The 12,516-nt window shown below is 38.5% G+C and overlaps 1 protein-coding gene across 1 annotated transcript in view; it reads right to left on the reverse strand.

Moving 5' to 3' along the window:
• The window catches only part of LOC134663501 (sodium bicarbonate cotransporter 3), a 102,429-nt gene extending 90,733 nt beyond the window's left edge, over positions 1-11,696 (reverse strand). The window contains exon 1 of the mRNA XM_063519876.1: positions 11,534-11,696. The gene's annotated coding sequence lies outside the window, so the exon portion shown is untranslated. The remainder of the gene's footprint in view (positions 1-11,533) is intronic.
• Between the last annotated feature and the right edge of the window lie 820 nt (positions 11,697-12,516).

Below are 12,516 nucleotides of genomic sequence, written 5' to 3' on the forward strand. Positions count from 1 at the left end.
TTCTTCTTAGCATTTTTTTGGTTTTCTGTAGCAATTTTATCAAAAAGGTCGATAATTATTTTACTGCCTTAGAACTCTCGTCTAAAAAAAACCCTATAACATAATATTTAGATAGGAGTTAAACCAAGCAATGTCTGCAGCGATTAAGATAGCCCACGCAGTGCAAGTGTTATTTTAAACGTCAAACTTCCATCAAATTTTGACGTATAAATAACATATGTCCTGCGTGAGCTTGCAGCCCTTTTTCCTAAGTACATAATCTTTAAACTCTTGTAGGTACATATATAATAGGTTAGTTACACTTAGGTATCCTGATTTTTCGCAAACCAGTTTAATTTTCCCGCCAGCACAGTGTTTTGCAAGGAGTCAGGAATAGCCATTTCATCGATTTTAAAGATTTCCCTTGATTAGCGTCCGGATATTGAAGTAAGTTGTTAAAGACTTCCGAGGGTACAGGGAGTGGGGAGACACTCCTGACTTCGTGCAAACTCGGCTCCGTTCGGCTCGGCATTGCTCCGAGCAATTATTAGGGTTGGCACAACTTGACGTTCCTTTCTAATTTCATCATTTCCTTGTCATCCTTAAGCCTAATTGGTACAGTGGTTTAAGCGTGAAGAGGTAACTGACAGGCCGACAGAATTACCTTCGCATTTTTAATACTAATAAGGATGAGGTTGGTATTTCTATCGAATATTTCTCTTACTTTGACCGGATTTCACTTTATTCTGTTTGCGGTAGTTACAATACTTTCTCGGTAACTTAAACGATCCATTATTAAATAGTTATATCTAATATATCTATACATTTAAATAGGGAACGATACTTAAATCTTCTACAGATGAGGGGAGCGGAAAAAAGATAAAAAGAATAATGATTCTCATTCTAATTTTACGAGACCTATAAATCTACGACCCGCTGAATAAGTATTTACTTATAAAAATATTCTTAAACGGTGACTGTCGTGGAGTATATTACCATTCAGAATTTGGTGTTTCATGGATCTATTAAGCGATGTGACATTGAAAAGTTACAAAGTATCAATCAGGTAACAATTATAGACCTAATCCTACCTAATCCAAGCCATTAGGTAGGTACCTACTAACCCACTATGGTCATTAGTAGGCATATCTACAATCACGAAATGTTTTGGTAAAATACACTCATTCTATTATTTATCGAATAAAAGTGAATTGTTCGTGATATCAATATTTTTGGAAGAAAATATTTTGACACTAACTACTTAGGAATGATTTATAATAGCATCAAGCGCGGATCAATCATAGTTATAGAAAATTGATGTTTTTGTAGGCACAACGGCGAAAAGCGGCCCTGTGTTTCCAATAAAGCTTTTCAAAATAAGAAGCCTTATTGGACTTTCGTTAGATTTATATCGCACCTATTATTTACCAAAATTCAGTTCGTTTTCGAATAACCTTTCAAAATTATCGTATTTGTGCCTTCTTGGAGACCTATTTAAGCTTAACAAAATGAATCTGTCATCATCAGTCTTCATGTATCTCATCTCGCTCATACTAACTGGAAAGGTCACGAATATTCGGCAACTATTCGGTATTCGGCCTATTCTGCCACTTTGCCGAATATTCGGTATTCGGCTGAATGTTGCTTAATACCTACAAAGAAAAATTACACAATAAAAATTGCCAAAAACTAGCTTCTTATAGGTATTTAACATTTAAAATTTATTTTTCAAAAGTTGTTAAATATGAAAAGACTCTTTTTGCGAAATATATTAGAAGCATCTCTAATACCAACTAATACTACTACTACTACTAATACTACTAATACTAATACTAGAATGCCTCATGGCATTAAGTTCGCCTTTTGTACATTAAGTTATTCTTTTGTGCAATAAAGTTTTAAATAAATAATACTATCCCACCAAAAACGGCAAAAACGTTCATCAAAATGTCGGTATAAATGCGTTCCTGCCGCACGATACCGCCGATTGTGGCCTAGTCAAGTAATTTGGGAAAATAGGTAAATATCTCGCTTAATTTATGCACGCTTCACCAGGCAACTAACAGTAGGGCTGTTACCTTAATAATTTTTAAGAAAAAAAACCGACTTCCATGGGGGCCGATGAAAGATTATTGTAGATGGTACACTATGTAGAAAACGAGGTAAAACCACCCACTTTTCTACTAGCATTTCGCTTCTGTATAATGGCTCCTCTACAGGATGGGCCAACGCCGGCCACTCCAAGGGACGCAGCCATGCGGTAGAATGAGATAGCAATATCACTTGCTCCCTCTAACGCATAAATGCGTCCCTTGGAGTGGCCGGCGTTGGCCCATCGTGAAGAGGAGCCATGAGGGTAGTTCTAGCCTTTTTTTTTTTTTTTTTTTTTTTTTTTTTTTTTTTTTTTTTTTTTTTTTTTTTTTTTTTTTTTTTTTTTTGTAGGGGGGAAAATGCATTCCGCATACCACCCGGGTGCGGGGGGTGACCCGAGTGGTTATGTGGGACTCCCGTCTAGGCTAATGAGGCCCGCGGTATATATATATGCCCGAAGGCCCCAAGTTCGCAGGGGATAGGGCGAGTGGCGATCGTAATACCATCACGCCTCTTCCCCTGCGATCCCACCTCGGCCGCCGAGGATAGGGAGAACGGCTCACCGCAATACCGACACTCCTCTTCCTCGACGGTCCACCTCCAACGCGTCACAAGCGGGCTTAACAAGCCCACTTGGAGCGTCCTCCTCGGGCCAGCCCGACCGTCAAACAGGCCGGCCCTGGTTGCTGCTTCGCTTCACCGTGGGTGACCAAGCCACGATTACTAAGCCCCTCCACCACGACAAGGTGAGCAACCCGCGGGGGGAGGGTAGTTCTAGCCTAACCTAACCCACTCCTCAGATAGCAGTTCGGTTCTGTGCGGATCGCAGTTCGAACCTAATCAAACCCACTTTTCAAGTAGCATTTCGTTTCTGTAAGGCTCGCAGTTCTAACCTAACCTAATCCTTGTTCGGTTCTGTGAGGATCGCAGTTCAAACCTAACCTAACCCACTTAATGGCGCATGCCGTGCGGTGTACGGGGGTTTAAGCGGGAGGGGCTAGTAAGATTGGCATCATCGTACTTTATACCTACATTAATTTTATGGTAGGTAATCATAGTTGTTTATTTAGTTAAGGTACCAATAGTGGTTTTCTGGGTCAAGGTCCGGGTCCGAGTCCGGGTCCGAGTCCGGGTCCGAGTCCGGGTCCGAGTCCGGGTCCGTGTCCGGGTCCGAGACCGGGTCCGAGTCCGGATCCGAGTCCGGGTCCGAGTCCGGGTCCGAACCCGGATCCGAGTCCAAGTCCGGGTCCGAACTGGATCCGGGTATGAGTCCGAGTCCGGGTACCAGTCCAAGTCAAAATCGAAATTCGTAATCACCAAACGTGTACCATGCGTCATTGAAGAGTTCTGTTCTGGTCATCATCAGCAGTTCCACTTCATCAAATGCGACAGTTTTTAATGTAAATGCTTGATTTTATGATGAAAATACAAAAAAAATCTATACGTATGCCTTTAATATTTGAGGAGTTCCCTCGATTCCTTATGAATCCCATCATCAGAACTCGAGCTTGACAAAAATGTGGCTTAAAAACTTAACTTGCTTAACGAACATAACGAAAAGGAAAAATCGCCAAACGTGAACTATGCGTCGTTTAAGAGTTCTGTTCTGATCATCATCAGCAGTTCCACTTCATCAAATGCAACAGTTTTTAATGAAAATGCTTGATTTTCTGATGTAAATACAAAAATCTCTATACGCATGCCTTTAAGATTTGAGGAGTTCCCATGATTCCTCATGGATCCCATCATCAGAACTCGAGCTTGACAAAAATGTGGCTTAAAAACTTTACTTGCTTAACAAACATAACGAAGAGGACAAATCGCCAACCGTGAACTATGCGTCGTTAAAGAGTTCCGTTCTGATCATCATCAGCAGTTCCACTTCATCAAATGTCACTTTTTTGGGTGTATATGCTTGATTTGTTGATAAAAACCCAAAAATCACTATATGTATGTGTTGTAAAAATTAGGTATTTGTAAAATAACGTAAGAAAGAGATGTTTATGACACGAGTGTTTTATTCGAAGTAAGGTAACTAAGCAATTTTAAAATATTTTAAAATATATCAAAAATAGAAAATAGAAAACTTAACGTTTGTCTTCACAAAGGAGGTTACAAACTACAACAGCCCCCCTTAGTCGAGGTTGTGCCAGACAAACACAAAACAAAAATTTAAGTGGCTTCGTTAGTACATCAGCAGGCATATCACTACTTTTAATATATTCTAATTTAACAACATTATTAGACACCTTTTCCCTAATAAAGTGAAATCTGGTATCTATATGCTTAGTCCTGTTGTGGTGTACAGGATTTCGAACGAGGTTGATGGCACTCTGACTGTCATGTCAGAAGCTAAATTAACTATATGCAATTTACCTGTTATCTCATAGATAAACCGTCGTAAGTAGCATGCTTCCTTCGTGGCAGACGCTAGTGCCATATATTCCGATTCGGCTGAAGATAAAGCCACTGTAGGCTGCTTCTTGGACTCCCAGGATACTGGACCTCCACTTAACTTGAAAGTGTATCCAGTGTACGACCTTCTGTCAATCGGACAATTTGCCCAGTCCGCGTCACTAAAGCCTTTTAAAGGTTCTCCACTCTTCCTGTAAACCAAGGAGTAATTTAAAGTACCCTTCAGGTACTGCAGAACCCTTTTCGCAGCATTCCAGTGTTCCTTAGTAAAACACGTATTAAACTGGCTTAAATAGCTCGTAGCGTAAGCGATATCGGGTCGTGAGTTTACCGTAAGATACATGAGGCATCCTATTAAGTTTTGATATGGATAAGACTCACCTTCTTGACCATCAGTTCTTCTTTCCATATTCTTTTTAACTAGAGGAGTATCCACAGTCTTACAATCCTTCATGTTAAATTTTTCCAGTATAGAAAGAATGTAACTCCGCTGATTTAATTTAACACACTCGGAATCGCATTCAATTTGTAAACCTAAATAACATTTTAATATTCCGAGATCTTTCAAAGAAAAATATTTCGACAAATTCGTTTTGACAGTGTCAAACGTCGAATCAGATTTAAAGAAGACAATTATGTCATCGACAAAAATACCCAATATCACGAGTTCCTTACCAAAAAGTTTCGTATAAACGCAAGGCTCGGAAGGAGTTCCTATAAAACCTATTTTAAAAAGCGTTTCATTTAACTTTTTGTTCCATGCTCGCGGTGCCTGCTTAAGGCCGTAAAGGGATTTCTTCAGCAAACAAACCTTGTTTTCTTTGCCCTTTTCGATGAAACCAAGTGGTTGCTCCATGAAAACTTCTTCTTCTAAATCTCCGTTAAGGAACGCGGTATCGACATCCAAGTGCTTCATTTTTAACCCCATCTCTGCAGCTAAAGCAAATAAAGTGCGGAGGGAAGAATGGCGAATCACAGGTGCAAACGTCTCATCGTAGTCTACTCCCTCCACTTGATGAAAGCCTTTCACGACGAGTCTCGCTTTATACTTGGTTATATTACCGTACGCGTCCTTTTTAATTTTGTAAACCCATTTACATGGTATCACCTTTTTATTAGGCTTATCTACTAGGTCCCATGTGTGGAGTTTTTTCAATGAACTATATTCATCAGCCATAGCATGCCTCCACTTATCTGCATCATCGGCTTGAGTAGCTTCAAGATATGTTGTAGGTTCTCGAGAATCAGCCGTAGACACGTTGTAAGTTAGGAAATCTGGTGGTTTCCTATCTCTTGAGGGGTATCTTGGCTCAGTATGAGATTCCTCTTCCACACTTGCTGGCTCTTCATCCGCACTAGGTAGCCGTGGTTCACTGAAGGGCTCTCGCTCTTCCATAGATCCTAAATCTTCGGCACTTTCTAGATTTATCGGCGAAGGCGGTGGTGCAGGGTCGTTGCTCTCGTCGCAGTCATAAAATTGACAATCTTGACAGTTTTCAGACTCGGTCTCTCTTTTATCTTCGAACAATAAAATAGAGTCTGACTGTACCTCTGGTTCTGGTGACCTCTGCTTCAGCTCTGTAAAACAATTCTCAAAAAAGGTTGCATCTCTGGACATAAACATTTTTCGTGGGTAAGCAGGATCCCTAAATATACAGGGTGAAATTTAATTCACTGGCCAAATTGAAACAACCGAAAGAACTCGAAAAAATATTAAACACGTGTTTTTTCTTTTAATACCGCTCAGTACATTTTTTTCGAAATAACTCATCATCAAGTTGTCCTAAAAACCTCGTACGTTATGGTGAACCGAGAACTACCCACTACACCCGCTTCTCTCTTATCAGTTAAGGTCATTGACACCCCGCCCCTCCCGCTGTTTGCAATCGCGTCACCAATTATGAACCCTATTGCAGCGAGATTACCTACATAAGTTGCTAATTCCTTTCATATTAACGGGTTCAGAACCGTCAAAATGCAAAGGCAACCCATTTTTAATCTAAAATGTTATTTCTGACTAATGATTATTAATAAAACGTCCGTGGCTTAAAAACAATGAGTAAAAACTAGGTCAGGAATCTTTGCATTCAGGCGTATTTAAAAAATTAAATCAACTTACGTACATTTGATTAAAAATCGACGCAATTAACGAAGGTCCCACGAGATGGTACTTTTGGATTCAATCCTTGTCTGCGAAGGCGTGGAACGGATTCCATTTCGTATAATCTTTGTGCACCACGTAAACACGTATTTATCACCACTTAATAATTAACACCGTACCACTTCGTAATATTCCCGGTTCGAAAACATTTTTTTTAACCTTAGTACGCGCGCGATTATTATTTTAATGTTGGCGAGTGACTAGTGACTAATCATTTATGCTTACCGTTATGTTTACCGCTAGCGCGGAATGGTTTAGTTTAGACTACCCTCGAAATTGATAAACCTGCCTACCATCGCCAACACTAACTGGGTGGACCCTATTGCAATGATTATAAGGTTTAGTGAAGGTCAGATGAGGGTTTTGCTGATGTTGTTGTTAAAATCTACTATTAGGTTTGTTTACATTTGTGGTAATAGGGTGACCACGACTCGTGGAAAATATTTAAAAATTGAAAAATTCAAATTAAAAAAAAGTGTACTCTTTTTTTTCGCTAAATAGATTCCTTAAGTGTAACCTAGTGCCGGGAATGAATATGGCCAGTGATTTAAATTTCACCCTGTATAAGTACCTGGATTTTCTGAATAACCTACGAAAATCGCTTCCTGTGCCTTGACATCTAATTTCCTTCTATGACACGAGGGTATATGGACAAGTGCTCTACATCCGAACACTTTCAGGTGACTAAGATCACCTCTACGACCATACCACCTGTCATAAGGAATTTGTCCACCTAAGGCTCGGTGAGGAGACCTATTCTTTAGGTATACGGCAACTTGAAATGCGTCTTCCCAGAATGCTTTCGACAGTGAGCTTTCAGCTAGCAACGTCCGCGCCTTTTCTGTAATCGAACGATGTGTGCGCTCCGCGACTCCAACCTGTTGAGGACTGTAAGGCGTCGTCGTTTGATGCTCGATACCTTTCGAAGCAAGATAATCAACAAACTCTTTATTAACGAACTCCTTACCTCCGTCAGTCCTAACCGCTTTTATTTTCTTGTCTAATTGATTTTCAACAAAGGTTTGAAACAGACAGAATTTATTTTTTACCTCTGTTTTGGAAGAAATGAAATAAGCAAACACCTTTCGCGTATAATCGTCTACTATCGTTAGCATGTACCTATTTCCTTGAAAAGAGGTTGTAGACACTGGTCCCATGAGATCCATATGGATCAGCTCTAACGGGGAAGTAGCCCTATTAAACGCTACCTTCTTGAAAGGTTTCCTCGCTTGTTTACCTTCCACGCAAGCGATGCAACTATTTTTATCTACTACTGAATACTTTACGCCTACCTCGTGATTCTTCAGTTGGTTCATGCCTATGCGACACAAATGTCCTAGCCTCTTATGCCAAAGTTGATAACTATCCTGACAGTCAGAGTGCACATCCTGTGTCATATAATTATCTGCCACATTCTCGGGAACATTGACAGTACCGTCTAAAACGTACAGTCCACCACAGGGCGAGGCATGAGCAACAGATTCACCTGTAAAACGAAAATTATCAGATTTATAAAAGTTACATCCATTAATATCAAAAACACATATAAAACCCTTTTGAACAGTTTTGTATACAGATAACAAATTAGCTTTTAAATCTGGTACAAAATCAACATCACTGATCTTGTTCACCACGTTCTCGGGTGTGTTTATTGATATGTTTCCAATTCCGCAGCACTTAATCTGTTCTCCGTTTGCGACAGTAACGGTACCTTGATTCTGTATCGTAAGACTTTCTCGTCGAAAACCAATCTCGTCTAGAAGTCATGTGTCTAGTACAGCCCGAATCTACATAAAAGATGTCCTTACTTGAGCTGCCAGAAGTATTAAGAGCTGTAAATGTCGTATCGTTGACAGTTACCTCATTGGCTTTCTCCTTCTTGCCTCTCATCGGACAGTCTGGACGCTTATGTCCAGGCTTTTTGCAGTTGTAACAAACCAGATCCTTCTTCTTTGACTTCGGCTTCCTTTTCGCATGAAAAACCGATTCTAATGGTATAGCTGCATCCTTGGACATTTCATTTAGCAGTTTTGTCTTAACTAAGTCTGTAGTCACATCGACGTTACAGTTTTCTAAAGCCATAATGAGAGGTTCGTATTTTGGAGTGAGACCTCCCAAAAGTATCGCAGCAATAGACTTATCCTCTAAGACTACATCTATATCCGCCAGATCCTGTGCGGTTGACATAACTGCGTTAATGTACAGTTCCATATTCGAAAAGTCCGACAGACTCAACCTGTACAATTTTCGCTCTAAAGAAAGTCTTCGTCCCATTCCCTTGTCCTCAAAAGCTTTCTGCAAAGATTTCCATGCTTCGGCTGCGGTTTTCGCACATCTAACATGAATGATTGCCGCACCATCTACTGTCAAACATATCTTTGCCAGGGCTTTCGAATCTTTTCGTACCTTTGTAGAGGCAGGGGTCGTGTCTCCTTCAGGGTAGCCACCGACTGTCTCCCACAGATCCTCGTGCAATAGGTAATTGCGCATCTTAAATTTCAACGCAGGGTATCCATCTTTGCTCCTCAGGCAAAACGATGGAAAAGATGAGCTTGAACGGGAATTAGAAACACTCGAAGCATCTCCCGATTCGTGTGACATATTTACGATTTGTACTATTTCCAATCACACAAATACTACACCTCAATATTTTACGAAAATACACTTTACACTAAACTGTGCAGTATAAATTAAAGCATTCGTGCTGATAACGTGTTGTAAAAATTAGGTATTTGTAAAATAACGTAAGAAAGAGATGTTTATGACACGAGTGTTTTATTCGAAGTAAGGTAACTAAGCAATTTTAAAATATTTTAAAATATATCAAAAATAGAAAATAGAAAACTTAACGTTTGTCTTCACAAAGGAGGTTACAAACTACAACAGTATGCCTTTAAGATTTGAGGAGTTCCCTCGATTCCTCATGTATCCCATCATCAGAACTGGGTTTTGACAAAAACGGGACCAATCTGTATGCATATACATTCAATCAAAAAAAGAATTTTCAAAATCGATCCAGTAATGACGGAGATATGGAGTAACAAACATAAAAAAAAATAATAATAATTAAAAAAAAACATACAACCGAATTGATAACCTCCTTCTTTGAGATTTGGAAGTCGGTTAAAAATAAATAAATATAAATTGTTTTGTAAGTGTTTTTATATTTTACTTTTATATTCATATTATAAAAACCCTAGCCTAAGAAAATTGATGAATAAAGAAAGAAAATAAATATAAGGCTAATAGGTACCTTAAAAAAAAAAACTAAAACTGGAGAGAAGTATATTACGAAATAGCATTAGAACTAAAACATTATTACTATACATACATATTATTTATTAATCATAACACAATACCTTTTTCTGCCAACAAACTGTTCTTAGTTTTTCTGCCAACAAACTGTTCTGCAGTTTGGCAGATAAGTGCAATAATTACACTGTATTTTTTGTTTGGATTAAATAAATTAAAAAAAAAAACCTATACACACACATCTTTTGCGCGCTATCTCAGCTTTTTGCGATATGGGACCCTGGGGTCGCTTAGCAAATAATCCCAAGACACTAGTTTTTACTAAAGCGACTCGTCTAACTTTCCAACCCGGAGAGGAAACTAGCGGCTCGATTCGGAAAATGAGTTAGATTTCTACTAGACTTCAACAAGTTACTATACGGATAATTTAAAGATATTTGTAAGATAGATATGTCAAATTTGACGTTTCTGCGATTCTGGAGGTCCTCTTGAACGATTTCGACAAGTTATGACACTTATGACTTAGATATGTAAGTCACATCTAGTCGATATCTAATGTAGATCAAGTTGATCTCTAAATCGTCTCAAGATCTTGTGATTATCTCGAAATCCGAATAGGCCTGGAATTAGTCCGGTTTCCATAGTTTCCATACGATGTTTTCCTTCACCGAAAAGCGGATGGTAAATAACGATATTTACCTACTTACCAACGAGTATTTCAGAACTTTTGTACTAACAAAAGTCCCAAAAAACTCGTTGGTACAAGCGAGGATTTGAAAGCGACCTCTGGATCGACGAAGGACTTAATACCGCTACCAGTGCTTATAATGACATAAATATGAACCTCATACTCATAGGTAAATCACAATAAGTAATTAAATTTAAACTAAATACTACTAGTCATACTGACACATATTTGAAACACACCTTTTAACCGTTTTGCAAGACCCGTCCCAAAAGTGATGCGTGAACAAAGTTTTGTTCGAAGCAGCAGGTAACATAGCGGTAACAATGATTGAATCGTTATATTTAAATATTAGAATAGTTATCTAAACGAAACCTGTCATGAGATGCCCATAGGGCGATGCCCAACCAGATTGTGGATATAGTTACCTACCGTGTACTTACGTATAGTATGAAAGTAAAATTATTTGTAAAATTGAGTTTAATAGCTTATTTATAAAATCTAGAATACTTACTGCCTATTATGGAGTTATTATAAGCCTTAAACTTTTAAGTTGGTTAAAATAGCATAATGTTGATGATTGCACAAATTTAAATCAGATCGGTGGCTCAATAACAGCTGCTGCGGCTGGCTACAAAGTTATGAAATAAATCTTAAATTCTCAATATTGTTAAACAATTTCAAATAATGTTTACCTATTGTAAATAACTGTTATGTGACGAATATATGAAAATAACAATATATTTCACTCACGAGGACGTACAATCGTACATGTAACCCACATATGTATAAACCAGTATTAGGTTAGTATGCTAAGTCAAAATACAGTCAAACGTGTTAAACAAAGGCACATCAAAAATACTTAACGTACTTAACCGGCATTAAAATCAAATAAAAATAAAACCGTGTAATATTAAACTTTCACATTTAATTCTAAAATCAAAACTCACCAATTCAGCACATCTCCGAGTCCTCAAACAAAAATTAACTACACCTCACTTAACTTGTTTACTTGTATATTTCACTTATAAAACAATAATCAAACACATGCATTCATAAAACACGAGATATGAGTACCGCGGTAGAAGCAGCGAGTTGATCTGGCTTTGGGAGCTGTCTGTACATTCCTATAACCACATACCAGCAATTTGATTCCAAAGAACCAGCCACTTTAGACCTGGAGATCCGTAACAACTAGGTGTATGAAGAGGTCTTGGTTACGCTGGTTTGTTCAGGCGAGCACCCGGTCGAATACCATCCCTTATTTGTTGGAGCCACGACGCATGCGCTATAACCCCGCCTTGCCTCAACGCACACTCACAGCTATGTCTTCATTCTATCCGATTTCCATACAAAATTCAACGCAATGTTTACAGCTGGAAAGCTTTCGAGTTCAATATAAAGCACTTTAAAAGGCTGTAACACATACGATACAAAGGTGATTTTTGTGTGGAAAGTTCATTCGATATATTAGTGAGTTTTACGCTTATTTGAGTAGAAATAAGACTGTTATATCCCTGAAAATTACATCAGCCGTATCGAATACAATAGACACATCAAAAGTACCATTTGGGCTGTCGGAAGCATCTGTGGGATTACTTTGATGTAGGTGTATCTGTTATGACACAATATTTAACGGATTGCTGCCAAAAATTACAATAATAATTTAAAACGTACACGTATACAGTCAAGAAATTCGATTTCAGTGCCACTTCGTACTTTCACGGCTACCACCAGTTTGACACAGACACAAGGCACCGTCTTTACGAAGTAATTTAAAAGTCAATGCTTGTAGGTAAGTGATCTCGTGCCTTTACGAGAATAGGGTATTTGACATTTTTTTATGAATCTGGCATTTCTATTTAAAGTTGTACCAAAAATGTTTGTGTTAGAATTGGGCATTTTTATATTAATTCTGCTCAAAATCACGCGC

Source organism: Cydia fagiglandana, chromosome 4, assembly GCF_963556715.1.
Source record: "Cydia fagiglandana chromosome 4, ilCydFagi1.1, whole genome shotgun sequence".
Classification (NCBI taxonomy): Eukaryota; Metazoa; Arthropoda; class Insecta; order Lepidoptera; family Tortricidae; genus Cydia; species Cydia fagiglandana.